Source organism: Agelaius tricolor, unplaced genomic scaffold, assembly GCF_023055355.1.
Source record: "Agelaius tricolor isolate 1412-34295 unplaced genomic scaffold, bAgeTri1.0.p SCAF_5, whole genome shotgun sequence".
NCBI classification, from domain to species: Eukaryota; Metazoa; Chordata; class Aves; order Passeriformes; family Icteridae; genus Agelaius; species Agelaius tricolor.
The window spans coordinates 40,255,838-40,271,124 of NW_027269265.1; positions in this window are offsets into that span (position 1 = coordinate 40,255,838).

Here is a 15,287-nt window from a genome sequence, read left to right on the forward strand (position 1 = left end):
CTTTGTCTTTTTGATGAACCAGCCAGGAAACTCTGTCAAAATAGCCATTTGCTAAGAATCTATCATTCAGTCAAGGATGATATTCAGATACTTTATGTACATAAAGTAAGAAGACACTGTCATTGCCCTGAATAAATTACAATACAAGCACAGAGATAAAGCAATGCCAGTGGAAACAGAGGAGGAATAGCCAAAATATTTAAATGCAGCAAAAACATAATGGGTACCAAACTATTCCTTAAAATTAGAGGGACTACCACAAAATACAGACATCATAAACATTTACCTGTGCTAGGCTCTATTTTATCATTATTCTTGTGGATTGTTTCTATCTTATTAGTATTGAATGGTAGAAATCGAAAGGAGATGAAGATGTAAAGATTATCGATACAAACTACAAGATGGATTAGCATTGGTGAGAAAAGAAGGAAAAAAAAAAGGAGATAAAGACATTTGAGCAAGGAAGAAATAGCCTATGCAGCATGACAGACTGAAGAAATCACCTTAAGACCACAGAGCTAGTAAAAGTAAGGGAAACAGTATTTCATATCCAGGAAGGGATACTTTTTCATGTGTTTGAACTCATCTGTTTATTCTGTTTCTGAGGCTGTGTCTTTAGAAATAGGTATTTGCCACCTGAAAGGTTTTTTTAACAGTCACTTAAATTTTGCTATGACTAAACTGGCTATTATAGAGATATTAGTGGGCTGTGCTATTCCAATTCAGTTAGGTCACACTCTTGCTCTAAACCTAAAGGATGAAAAATACTAAAGAAAAAAAAACCCCACCTGCAATACATGAAACAGAGTGGTAGGGAATGTCTGCACTGGGAAATTGGAGTGATTACAAAAGGCACAAAAAACATCCTTCTGATACTTGATAATTACGAAAACTGTTTTGTTTTGGTTTTTTTTTTTTTTTTTAAAGGCATCAGTAACACGCTGCTGGCTACTAGCAAAATGTCTCGCTGTAATAGTCTGGAAATGGGAGTTTTCTTTAGGGGTTGTGTCTCGGGCTGAAGTTTAAAGCTCTGCTGCCATCTGCAGGGTCTGTCCTTCCCATCACTGCGAGCGTTCTCTGGAAACTTCCCCGTAAGAATCACACTGCAATCAGAATGTCAGACTCCATCACGACTGCTCTTTGCTCTTTTGTTTATATCACCCCCACTTAGACCCAAAAAGGCCAAATAAATTCAAGTTTAAACTGTAAAGATGTCAAAGATAAATTTCGTCTATACTTAGCAATTTACAATTGCCTTTTTCTAGATTATGTCATTTCCATAATCTTATTTCTAGCATGGCAAAATATATCATTACCAATTATGAAAATTCTGCAAACTGATCAAAAAATTAATTTATTTAAACTTCTGCTCTATAAAGAGAGCTGTAATTGCTTCTTAACATGGAACAGCCCTGCTCTCAGCCAGGTGACCACCTTCAACAAGTATCAGTCCAATGTAGTCTTTAGACCTCCCTCTTGCTATTAGCATACTTCAAAAAGCCCTTCATATCTGACACAACACTGACCAGTTTCAACTCTTATTGAGCTTTGGTTTTCTATATCTTCTCCCCACATATACAAACCACAGCTCTGAACCACATATTCCATAGATTTGTTGCTGGAAAGAAAAATAAAGATGAGACTGATTTTCAGATTTGATTCCTCTACATTGCAGTCCTAAGAGCAAAATAAATGAGGTAGAGGGAGCACACTCTTGCATTTGCAGAGACTAGGAAAAATTCTTCCTTTCTTTTCACCTGAAAATGCTGGCTCTTGAGGTACCCTTTTACCAAAGGAGACAAATAGATTTAATGCCGATTCCATCAAAGTTCTGACTTACCTTTGGCATCTAACAGATTGATTTGTTTCTAATTTGGAGAGTTCAGTTTCAGGTCATTTTCTGATTCCTCTTGATTTTTTTTTTTTGGCAGGGTTCTCTGTACTTCATTCAGCATGAGATCACTTTGATAACAGAAATAATTAAATATTTAGGATAGCCAGACAAGATTTTTCTTTATGGGAACTAAAGGTAAGATTAAGTAATCCTCACCTTCAAATTTGTTTTGTTTGGAAACTACTTTGATTCTAAAATGACTGATTTCATGAACAGCAGCAACAGCAGCTTGTGGCTGACAAATGTCAGTCTTGAAAGCATTTGAGGTTTAAAAGAGTTAGAAACTAGCACTGATATTTTATTTCCAGATTTGTTTTTTTTGTGATACAATCATTAGACACTGCAGCCTTGAATCTGCTGTCAAAAAAAAAAAAAAGAGACTGGAATCATAGTAAACCTCAAAATGTCTCCACTGTACTGGTAACATGGGCACCATAGAGCTCCCGAGTGACTGACTTGAGTCTCAAAGTGTCATTGTTTGGCTCTGAAGCCCTCAACCCTAAGAATGCCCAAGTTTCTCTGTAAACTGTTACCTGGTACTCTGGTTAAAAGTGAGCACGTGTTGTGACATGTGATCTGCACAACCTGCCGTTCCTTCAGGTGCATCCATCTGCTCTGCTGTGGGTCTTCCAAGCACAGCAGTGACTACTCTTCTTCATAGAGCATCTCCTCTGATCTTGGTGTCCCCTGTCTTGTTCCTCACTCTTTTTGCTTCCTTTTCCTCTCTCCCTTTAAAATCTTATACTCTTTCTAAAATACATTTCCACAGAGGTGCCACCAGCTTGGCTGCTGGCTCAGCTATACACAGACCCCACCAGGACACAGCTTTCTCCAGCTGGCTGTGTCCAGCGTAGGGCAGCCCCTGACCTCTTCCCACCAGGGCCACCCCTGCAGTCTCTCTCTGCCCTGCTACCAAAACCTTGCCACCCACACACAGCATAAAGTGACATTATCAATGACATGAAATTAACTTTAGCTCATGTACTTTTTTGTTCTTGGTCCCTTCTCTCTAGAGACAGGCTAAGGTTATGCAGTGGAGGAATGACTGCAAGAGGGGCATTGTGTGACACTTGCTACAGAAAATGGCAAGCAGATGTGGAAAGTGCTGGAAATAGGCTGAAGAAAAAGTCTTATGATTTATGCAATTGACATAAATGAGTGGTTTAGGTTGTTCCAAGAATCACCAGCAAAGTGCCAGCAAAAGCAGGCTTAATGTTAAAATGAAAGCACAACAAGGTTCACTGTGGCAAGGCCCACTCTGCTACTCAGTAGGTAGTTAAAGGATAGAGAAAAATTGGACTGAAATCTAAAAGAATCAATCTAAAGCTAAAATCAACCAAAAGTTGTCTATGAGGAGTCTGCACATGGAAAAGGGTAAGGATAGAAATGCTGAAGGATGAAAAGGAACAAGGAGACCCTCCCATTGGGTCACAAGGTTCAGGATAGACTCCTTGCTAAACCTCACCCTGAACTTGACCAGTGGTTTAGGCCTAAAGGTTTTAACAGCACTCCAACTTAACGACACTCAATCAATAGATCAATTTAAACAATTTAGCAAAATATTAATATAAAAAATGACTACAGCACAATAGTAACTCTCTTACAGTTACTTCGACATCTAAAGTTGTAAAGCAGCTGAGAAAGCAACATTCACGGTACATTTGCTACAGCATATTCATGCCTGCACACAGGCAGAGACCAAGGTAAACGCCTGTGAAACTTCCCCTCAAATTCAGCACAATACTCCCATCAGATGCCTTTGCACCTTCCCCATGGACAAAGGGTTGAGCCTCTGGGTGTGGGCTCAATCACAGGTTCCATCACAGGTGCTCAGTGGCAGCACTCTAAGTATAGCAAATTTGAGAGTTTCCTGGTTCTAAGAGCTGTCCCAATGAGGAGAGCCCACTGCAGCCCAGGAGAGCACAAAGGGTCTCACTCTCAGGACGACTGCTTATAGGGTCCCATTACAAATGGCTTTAGAAACAGTGATTTTCCATCCCGACCGCAATTCATGCTGGAAATATTCTTTGAAGGTTTGACAACAAAAACGTTATTCCACTTAGGTTGTTATTGAGGCAGGAAAACTAAGTTTCCAAGGCTGTTTGTTAAGACCAAGCTCTGTAGCCAGCTCCCAAGTTCCTGGGAGCAGGTGGTGTTTCTGATAAGCACAGATGAGTTGAGCAGAGGTGCTGCTCATCAATGCTAAGGAGCATTTCTGAGCTCATGGTGTGGCCTGAGGAGAAGGGTGGGGTGTGTTACACCACCACAGCAGTAAAACTGCACTCTGGAGAAAGAGATTTCATCCCAATCTTTTCCATAAAATTACAAAACAGTACTTAGCAGTTCTTTAAAACAACAATGACCAAGTTCTCTAAGGCAGAGATATTTTTTCCTCCAACACTGTGACTCTCAGCTAACAAATTAACTGAATGAGTACACAACAGATCTTTAGCCACAGAGGCAGATACCTAGAATAAGCCAGGTATTCTAGGTATGACAAGACAGAATGAGGATCATGGCATAATCCTGAGAGGACTTACAGAGGCTGAGATCAGACAATTGCTAGCTGAGGTCCAGCTGGAGTTTTAACCACAGACTAAAAATGTACACCCAGCCAAGCTGGCCCCTCCACAGCTCTGCACCACACTGCATCAAAGATGACAGACTCCATACCTGAGCTGACCCTTCACAACCTCTGAACTAGTGTCTCTGCTTCCTCAGCATCATTAATTTGCAACCCAGATAAATCATCCATACATCATTAACAATTGAGCCATCTGAGGAGGCTCAATTTGTTTCCATATCCAGGTCCCTTTTCCCCAGTTTTTCATTTTTCAACACTCTCTCTGCTGCACAAAACACATATACACTCTCCCCTCCATGCCCCAACTTGAGTCTACATTTTCTACTACCATATATAAATTGGCAACTAAAAGGTACTTGTCCAACCTCATGCACATCTTCTCTTGGACAAGACTGAGAACTTAAAATTCAAGATTAGGTAGGCGAGATTGTCTCACTCTTACTCTGGAGAATTTGCTTAAGTTTTCCATTGCGTACTTTAAAAGCTGTAATGCTATTAAAGCATTTTCCATTTTGCAAGTCAGTAGCCAGGATATCTTCAAAATGTTAAATGATTTGTTTAAATTAAAGCACTTGTTCCATGCTTGAGTTTAATGCCTTATACCAAAACCAATATGAGCACAATGGAAATCAGGTCAGAGAACTTAAACAACTGGAGAATCTTAGTCTGCTTTTCAAGAGTTCAGACTATTTAGTAATAATTTTCTTCTAAAGAGTAAATAATATGTTTACTATTCATATATTCTACACTAGCAATCCAAGGAAAAATAGATCACTCACCAATCTCTGCAACTGGAACAAGCCCTGTCTATTTTAAGCAGGAGTAGCTTGAGAATGTTAGGCAGATGTTGCTATAAGGTAGAAAAATCATAGAGAAAGGCTTCAGAAAATCAAGAGTGGTCTCCTGGGATCAGTGGCTGGCCTTATCAAGCTAGCACTTTGGAAGTTCCCATGTGAAAGCAATCCTGGCATGAGCAGCTCATTAACATAACAATCTATTCCTGGGTGAAAAACAACTAGCACCTGTATAAACTGGTTTTACACTGTTAGATAGAAAAATGACAACTATCTCTCACAAAGAACTTTTCCTGCACATACACACCAGGGGTTTGAGTGACCAATATAGGGTGACAACTTGCTACTAGCCAATAAAGTAATTGGCAAGAAACCTGCTAACCAATTGGAGTTACACCTGAGGTCTGTAAAACTCTATAAAAAGGAGTTATGTGAATAAAAAAATAGGCTTTTTCCACCCAAGAAAATGGAGTCCCATGTGGTTTATTCCCATAGGCTGGTTTCCAAAATTCTCAATTACTAAAATAATATTATCTATTGGCTCAATAGGTGATAAAAAGTGCTGTGTTATTTAAATTACTTTCAAATGTAAATGACAATGCCTCTTGCTGAAAATTGGTTCCAAATCTGAAATCACTTACCATTTTCCAGTCAACTAAAACAAGTATGCTTTTCAGGAAACTCAGTTGCTCATTGAAATCTAGGCCTGGATTAATGATTTCAGGACAGTTTCCCATTCCCAGATACTTACATTCAGATACTCATACAAGCTGTCATTATAGTGCAAGGGCTCTAGATTGTTAGTTTCCTACCTCCTTGATGTTTCTTGTAGGCAGCTCCTCTAGGCACAGGCACAGGCACAGGCACAGGCACAGGCACAGGCACAGGCACAGGCACAGGCACAGGCACAGGCACAGGCACAGGCACAGGCACAGGCACAGGCACAGGCACAGGCACAGGCACAGGCACTGACTCATCCTCACAGCAGCCAACTGACTCCAGTTCCCCTCAACCAGCCAATCTACTGTTTTATAACACTCTTCTTATTGGGTACAGGCATGGCCTGTTAACATCAGGCCTGCTCCTAATCCTCAATAATTGGCTCAGCTGCAACTCTTTAGTGGGTAAGATTACTTTCTATACTACCTTTATTTACTTATGTTCTATCCCCCTTAAATATACATGCTACAAGCCATAATTTTTCAGCAAGTGTCAAGCCAATTCCACCAGCCACATTCACAGCAAAACCCAAATGAACACACAGCAGCACTTTACTAATCTCTCCCTGCTGCCTGTTTTTTCCATCAGGGTGATCCTGCTTCACAGCTTCTTGTCACTGTGTAGCTTAACTTGCTGTACATGTAGGATGTCCATTATTTGTTCTACATGCCAAGATTACTGTAAATGTGCTGCAGTAAATTCATTAAGAAACTCAATTTGTACTCTTTTTTGTGTAGCAGGTGTGGTATCTCAGCAACAGTCATGCCTGCTTTTCCCTCTGCAGATGCTTTGCTGACTCACCTACTCATTGATACAGCAGCTTTCTTTGGCTGTGCAGCACCAGTGCATACATAAATATAGCGTTTATTTCTCCTTCTGTGGAGCACTGAGCTATGCAACTTCCAGAGGATGAAATATGATGGATGGGTTTGCCTTTTGTTGGGCATGTGCTGCTACAGGCCCTGGAGGCAGAATTAAGGTACAGCAAGAAAATGCATGCCAACTGTCAAGTCAATAACCTATGAAGAAATTTTTGGTTTTGTTTCACTTCTGTCAGTTGATGTTCTATACTTTTCTCCATAAACAAGCAAAATTCCCATGAATTCTTTAAAAAACATGCCATGCCAAACACCAATAACCATATAAGCTGTTATTTGAAAAAGAGTTATGGGCAGTAAAACACTGTAAAATAACCTACATGGATTTTAGTAAAAATGTATAGATTCTAAGCTGTAAATTGAGAAAATAAGAGCTGTCTCAAGCTTTTAAAAATACTACTTTTCTAGGAGTGCCTTTTTAAAGGCACATAACATCAGTCACTAAAAGAGAAATAGCTCTGCCAGACAGACTACACGAAAAAGCAGGATCAGCGAGTCATACAATACAAATGCAAAACAGTAAGTAAAATGCATATCCTATTTTAATTTTCACTTTTTTTTAGGTTAGTTCCACTTTTCACTGTTTGTATTGCTTCTGCTACTTCCAATTCTTCATTGCTTCTGGTAATCTCGGTAATTCTTATCTTGACTTAATAATCAGTTCAGTCAATAGAAAAATCAAAACAAAACAAAACAATTGATTGAATCAACTGCAGAACATTTTTCAGACTACACTGAACTGAAACAAGAAATAGCAGATTTAAGAGCTTAAATATAACTAACTAAATACCTCCTTATCTTTTAGTTATGTTCACTTGTAAATTTGACTTATTAGGTATATTGTCTTCATTCATCAGATGGCACTTAACAATTCCAATAGCATAACCATTAATATGACACATTCTAATACAGCTGTCAGCTTCTCTCCCTCTGACCTCAGTTTTTCTCTCAGCATAAAGGGTGATGAAAATGTCTGGAATATTTTCTCATCCCCTGAAGAAATGTAAGAACTGCTCTCCCAAATGGCAAACTAAACTGCCCAGTGACATTGCTATTTGGATGAAATTGCTCTGGACATCAAGACCCAGGAAACCAGATTTGAGCCAGTGCTGGAGAACACTAACCTGGGGCCAATATTGCACCAGCTATAGTACAAAGAGGTATATCCAATGATGAATAAATGAGTAACAGATGTAGTGAATTTACTGGATTTATCTCTAGAACCAGGAGAATCAAGTCTTGTACGTCAGTTCTTCATACACTGTTGTTTCAATTTCATTATAATGCTCCTATAAAGAGTGTGAGACATAGGGATTTCAACAAATACCTGAGAAGATGTTGTGTGTAAATGATTGCTACAGAATGGCTCGTAATTAAAATCCTAACTCTTAAAAATGGCATTAAAAATTGTGTCATATCATTCTGTAAATACAGCTAAATAGTTTCCTAAAAGGGCTATGGAGATCATCACCAAAAAACCCCCTTCTCTCTATGAGCATATAGTTTTCTGTGGTGGCTTACCTGTTTACTATTCTGGGTACAGATGGCAAACATATGATGAATTTTGGAATTCAGCCAATATCCCAGTATTCTCCCTGTTAAAGCTGGCTGTTGTGTGAAACAATTCTCAGAGTCTAGGTTTTTAGACTAAGAGAAAAAGAAAGTGCTCCCTAGAGAAAATGGGTATTGGATAGTGTCACTTTGGTTTTGCCCAATGGGAGTGTGAGATACTTGTTCTTCCTCCAAAAATTGATCCTTTTCAGACATTGTAGAATCTCTGCAATAAGATTAGCTCTGTCTCTGGAAAAAGAAGGTGGATCTCATCAACAATAAACCAGTGTATTTCTACATGTTCAGGAGAAGAGTACACAACTTCTGTACTTATAGAAAATGTTACAGAGAGAAATTGCTCCCACAGTAATGGAATAAATAATAAGCCAATTAAAATAAGTGAAATTATGTATTTGTGTGGAGCTTGGCAACATGCCCATCTCTGCTGTATAGATGTAAGATTCATAAACGGCTCTTTCATTATTCATCATTCCATTATATATATTTCATTATTGACATTATCCCCCCAAATGACAAGAAGAGACAGTTAATATGCCAATTGAGATGTCAGAAGAAGAGATTTTGATCAAGGATTAAAAAACCCCATTCATCTACTCTACAACAGTGCTGGTAGGACTCTCAGATGGTTTTGTTGCCAAAATTTCCAAAGTGAAGTAATCAATAACTAAATCAAGTAATCAATCTCTCCAAATCATATTATACAGAAAGAAAACTTATTTTCAGTTACTGGACACTATAGAAGTCTAGAAAATGAAGTGAAGGGAAAAGGCTCTACTCAACTGAAACTGCTGAAACTGCAGGGGAAATCTAGGTCAGCAAAAATCAATTACAAGAGCTGTGCAAGCAATTGAAAAAAACCACACTAATATTCATTAGAGGAAAATAGGACTTGCTTAAACTTTCAAAAATAAATTTAAATTTGAAAGCTTAAATAGTCACAAAATATATGTTTGAATGTGATTATTCACACTTTAAATTCTAAATGGGAAATGTATGGGTAAGCTGCACAAGTGACAATTACAATGCAAAAACCATACTACTTAGGCACTGAATTAATGTTATAATTTGAATCATGAATATCCACAACAAATTGTTCATAAAATATTCACAGAAAAACGTTTACCAAATAAATTTACAAACTCAGGCAATATTGTGAGGATTTTTCTGAGCATTTTGTCAACAGAAGAAAGAAATTAATGCACTGAATAAATTATCCTCCAGAAATAGCCTCTTATTTTGTGATTACTGTGTAGATTGGCAAAAGTAACAAAAACTTTAATGAAACTGATTATTTACATTATTGTACAATTTATTTAAATGGGAGAATTTAAGGACTTTTAAATTGCTGTTACTTGCGAGTCTATCTCATTTTACACAGTTGATCTGGGCATATTATTACTACATTGGGATAGCCTTGTCATAAATAATATTCTAGGGAGAGAAGAATTGTATATCCTCTAAAGAAGGGGGTGGTTTTTCTGTTTCGAAAACTACTTGAATGCTCTTATCAATATTGGAATAGATTTTCTCACATGTCAGTTGAGGTAAGATATTGTGTGAAATCTAAATGTCAGTCACCCTTTCAGAAACTGGTAGAAACAGAACCAGATAGCAGACTAATGCATTTCATTTTGCAAAGATATTTACTGGCAGCTCCATTTTATTATGCAGAGCATAACTTAAAAAGTTTTGGGGTAATACCAAAAGATTTGAGGGCTGAGTTTAAGTAAATTGTTACTTTTCTTTCATTTACATTATTTTATAAATATTTATTTTCAAACCAAACAATGCTAGAAATCCGTTTCCCATATATCTGGTCTAACACGCACATATCCAGCACATACAGATGCTAAAAATAAACATTACTAGCTGATAGACTCTGGAACACTTTAAACTGGAGTGTTGTCCATCAACTGAGATCTTAGTATTCCTTAGGTACAAAAAACAACTCTAGACTGCTGTTAGAAATGGTATATATTTGGCTAAAAATAATGTCTTCTTGAACCAATGCAAAGAGGAGTCTGAATCCTATTGTATCAAACACACTTTGAGTTATAGCTGTAAAAATATCTTGCTAAATACCACGGAAAGAGGCAGGATCAAAACTAGAGCAGATTTAATGGGCTATTTGTTGTGTTTGTAAAAAGACCAGTGACTTTACTGTGTATAAAAATTACAAGTCGGTTTCATTCAGAAATGAATATTTTAAGCTCTGTTGCACAGCATTGTTCCTGTGAACAGCTGTTTTAATTCCAGGAGATTAAAAGGATTACATTTGGGAGTTTAAGTGTAACTGCAGCATCCATTTGTTTCTCCCTTTCGGGCATTCAGCGCTGCCCTCCTGTGTGTGAGTCATGCTTCAGGTTCTAATAATAGATCTCAAGTCTAACCAGTAGCGCCTTACTTGAGTCAGGTTTTGGGGTTCATACAGCTTTTCGTGTTCCTATAAGCAGCTTCTCTCCCCTTTTTACTCCTCTCATGTGATATAACCCTGAGATTGCAGTTTAATGTGGTGTTGATGGTGGGTTTCCACAAGCCAGGTCCATCAGTTACCCCTAACTTAATACTACCCTAACTTCTACTCCACAGTCCTATGTCCTCATGCCATTTCACTTCAAGTGGTAGTTTACCAATGTGATAAATTACATCTAAATATATTAGGAAATCTAATTACCAACACTTATACGTAGATTTGAGAGGTGGATCTATACAAGCTAGTGAAGGCAAAGTATAAGGCAATGAAGAACCATTGATGTTTAGAAGCTGAGTTCTTTCAGCCAGTTTTGGGCTGCTTACTGGTAAAAAACAAATTACTTTTGAATCTTTATGTTAAGATGATCATGCATCTTCCTAAAACCCAGAAGATTCTTAACAGGCTTTGGCTAAATCCAATAGAAATTTTTCTCCAAGTTTGCCATGGACAAGAAGAACAATAAAATATATAGCAAATGAAAGCTTAAAAGTAAACAAAAAATAATTATAAACATATATCTCCTTGTGTGAATATTCTCTCTGAGTTTATTTCTTTCAATTTAAATTGATTATGCACAGACAATACAACTGAATTCAATCATTACAATCTCATAACACTGTGAAGTAAAAGGTAATAGCTATAGATTAAAAACATCCAAAAAGATGTTCTACAAGACAATTATGTAATGGAGGTACATATCCTGCACCAAGACAAAAGACTGGAAAGAAAAGCAAAAGATTCTTCCATCAAGTGGCTTGAGATAAGAGTCAAAACAAATAGGATTGATTGGGACACAAACTGCCAGCAGGACAAGGCAGCAGCAAGATCATGGAAGAAACAGACACGGCCTATTGACGTTCACATATTAGCTCTCAATACAGGTGGAGAGTTAAAAAATAAATTCCAATCATAAAAAATAATTCCTATCATATAGTTATTGACCAAAACCAGGGCCCACAACTCTGGTTGATAATTCAGACTGAGGCCTGAGAAGGATAGAAAGCATTATAATGATCAAACATTTACCTAAGCATCCTCCTAAGATTTAAGCGCTTTCCTTGTGCAGATGGTTTGACAGTTCCATGTTCATGAGTCTCTGTGGTACTTGCTGTCTGGTTACATTGGTACCTACTGCAGAACCATCCTAAGCCTGTCCTAAACCACTGCTTACCAAAAGAACAGCAACATTTCTGACACTTTTTTATCTCCTGCTCCCCTGAGTGCACTGAGACCTTAATTACCCTGATCAGCTTCACTTGGGAGCTCCTTCCAAGCCTTCCACTCATAGGCCCAGGAACCCAACTGCAGCTCAGACCAACACCTTCAGTCTCTTGTGAAGCTATAGGGGAGGTGTGTCCCTCTCCAGTGTTGTCACAGCCGTGCCTCTACTTGGTCATGAACCCTACTCATCCTGGCCTGTGGACCAGTTTCACCCTTTGACCTTGGATCTCCCTTGTCACTGTGAACGTCCCCTGATGATCACTGGGCTGTATCTGCCTATTCCTTCTGATACTGGCTTTACAATTTTCCTGAAAGAGATATGAAACAGGAAAATTCAGGCAACACCTATTTTGCCCATTAATGACAAATAAAAATGCTTTCTTTTAATTTCCATTGTTTGGTCTCTCACTCTTATATCCATCACTTTGTGTAAAAGGACAAGCATTCATTGAAGATGTAGAATGATATTACTGTTTCATGAACTTCTGATTGTACTTTGAGTTGTAACTATTTTCTTGGATTCTCCTGGTGAAAGATGATGCCAATAGCTTTGAACCTTGAATGAGATTCAGAAGAGTTGTTATGGATGACTGTATGTGCTACAATTGAAGGGGAAAAGGGAAGGTTGTGGGTTTTGGTACTTTTTTTAACAAGTCAAAGTAGTCAAAAAGTCAGACTACAAGTTACTACTTTTCTTTAAAACAAACAAAAAAAAAAAAGTTGTCCCTCGTATAATTGCCTGTGTGCAGTGCCTAGTGGAAAAGAATTCAGACCATGAGGGGGAGACATACTGAAATATGCATGGGAATTAGAGCCTTCTGCCTCCTCATAGAAAAACCTCTCATGTTCAAACAACCTGTTTGTCATTGCTAAAAGGATAAATCTCTTTTCCTGCTGTGGTAATGGGAAAAAGGGAAGGCACACGCAGTAGCTGCAAACTTGCGGGCACGTGAGTGTGGGATTTTCCACTGACAGGTCTTCTGTGCTGCTGCTGAATGGGGTATAGACCCTGTGGTCATGCCATAAACACTACATTCCTCCATGATCCTCCTGGTGCTGTGTCATGGGAATTATGTCCTTTGTTATCAATACAGGCTGTTCTTGTAACCCTTGTTTGGCTGCTTCTTCCAGTGATTTCCCAGACGTGCACATTTCCATCCCTGCAGCATTCCTGGAAATCTTTGTATTTCATTCCACAAAGACTGGCCCAGCTGGATTGCTATGGATGTAGTTTGGGGGAAGAGACAGAGTCCTAAAAGAGATGTTCTGCTGCATCCCTGGGAGGCTTTGCATACATGAAGTTTTCTACATTCCCAAAGTGGTTTTGGTTCAGAAGTCTCAGCTTCACATCTCCTGGGTAGCACTTCAGAAGTATAGACTTGTAAGGGAGTCTCAAAATGTGCCTGGGGCTCTTTCCTGCCACTATGGCTTCCAGACCAGGACTGCCTGAGGGAGATGCCCACTTCTGTCCCAGAGCAAACTGAGCACATATCTGCATATGGGTCCAGGACAATTCCGATCATGATTTGTGATGCCAGCTCTCCCTGCTGAAATATTCTCTTGCTCAGCAGGTGTTTTCTTCAGCAAGATGGTGTCTCTGAAGATGATGGTGTTGCATTATCTGGTATTTCTTCTGGACATAGCCAAGGATGAGGAAGAGGATGCAGGTATAACTGTATGTTTGTGTGTGTGTGACAACGAGTGTTTGGAGTGAACTGGGCCAGTTCAGTGGTAGCCTTGTGAAACCACGCCTAGGCTGACAGTCAGGTGTCCTGCAGCCCTGTCTGTGGGGTTCTGCATGTCCCTAGAGCTGGAGAGAGACCCCCACTTGTATGAGGGAAATGCTACATTTTGCTATAGGGCAGTAAGTAGAGATGCAATCCTACTGAACAGGGCGGCTTCTACCCTTGGGTTGAAATCGGGACAAGGGGCATTTATGGTCACAGCAAGGGGATGTTAAAGTCCTCAGGACAGAAATGGCTTTCAGACACAAACAGTGTCTGAAAAGTGACTGCCTGGGCTGCTCACCACACCCTGAGCTGATGGTATTTCATGAGTTGCCCTGGGACAACTGAGCAGCCACATCCTTGGGTTGAACCTTGCTCTGTCCCTGTGACCACCTTTAGCCTCTTTCAGTCCTGTACAATAAGGATCAGACCAACTTCACACAGACCTGGACTTTGCATCTTAGCAGGGAAGTGCCTCCTCTTCCAGTGGAATTAAAAGAAGAAACTGCAGGCTGTTAACATCAACTGGGTCTAATATTTTCTTGGCACAGATTGCTTGGTTTTCCTAAAAAAAAACTTCTTAACTATTGTAGCAATTTCAGCAATACACAGATGATCACAACTTTATTAATTTCTCAGCCATTGCCAACAATATTTCCAAACTCTTATCAAAATCATTATTCCCCCTTCAAGGGTAGGTACCTGAATCACCTGAGCCTGCCTTTTCACTGTTGTGTGGAACATCTTAATCACAACTGAAATTCCTCTCAAAAATAATGCTAGGATGTTAGTCCTCATCCACTGGCTTTGCAATATTATTTCCTCCATTTTGTTTTGCAGGGGCTTAGGAATCAAAACTGGCAAAAAAATTTTCTAGACCTGCATTTTTAACAGCATTTTAGAAGGACTACTCCTTTAATGATGTGTTGATAGCAACACTTGATTGCTCAGAGTAACTCAAACAACACATCAGAAGCTGAACCCATCTTGCAGTGTCTGAAGAGCTGAAGAAATGCCTCTTCTAAAGCAGCTTCAGGATTGCTGTGTTCAGAGGCATTTGCACAGCCGCTGTGGGTAAGGAAACAATCTTCAATGGAATTAAAGCTTCTCTCAAGAGCTGATTGTTTCTTCATCTTAGAGTATAAACACAGACAGGCCTTTGAGCAAATTCTTTCAGATTAAGCCTTTTTGGTGCCTCCTTTAACAAAATAAAAGAATTTTTTTAAAATTCATTTTCCATGTAAATTTCACTCTGAAATTCAAATTAATTTCCCATTGGTTTTTTCGAGAAATGTATTTCTCTGAGAAGAATTTCAAGTTTTCTAGTGTTACAAAGTAAGAATAGGAAAAGTGTTTCCTTTTTTTCAGCCATAAAAATACAAGTATTAAATACTCAGGTTAGTCATATATTTAACTATCTGTCT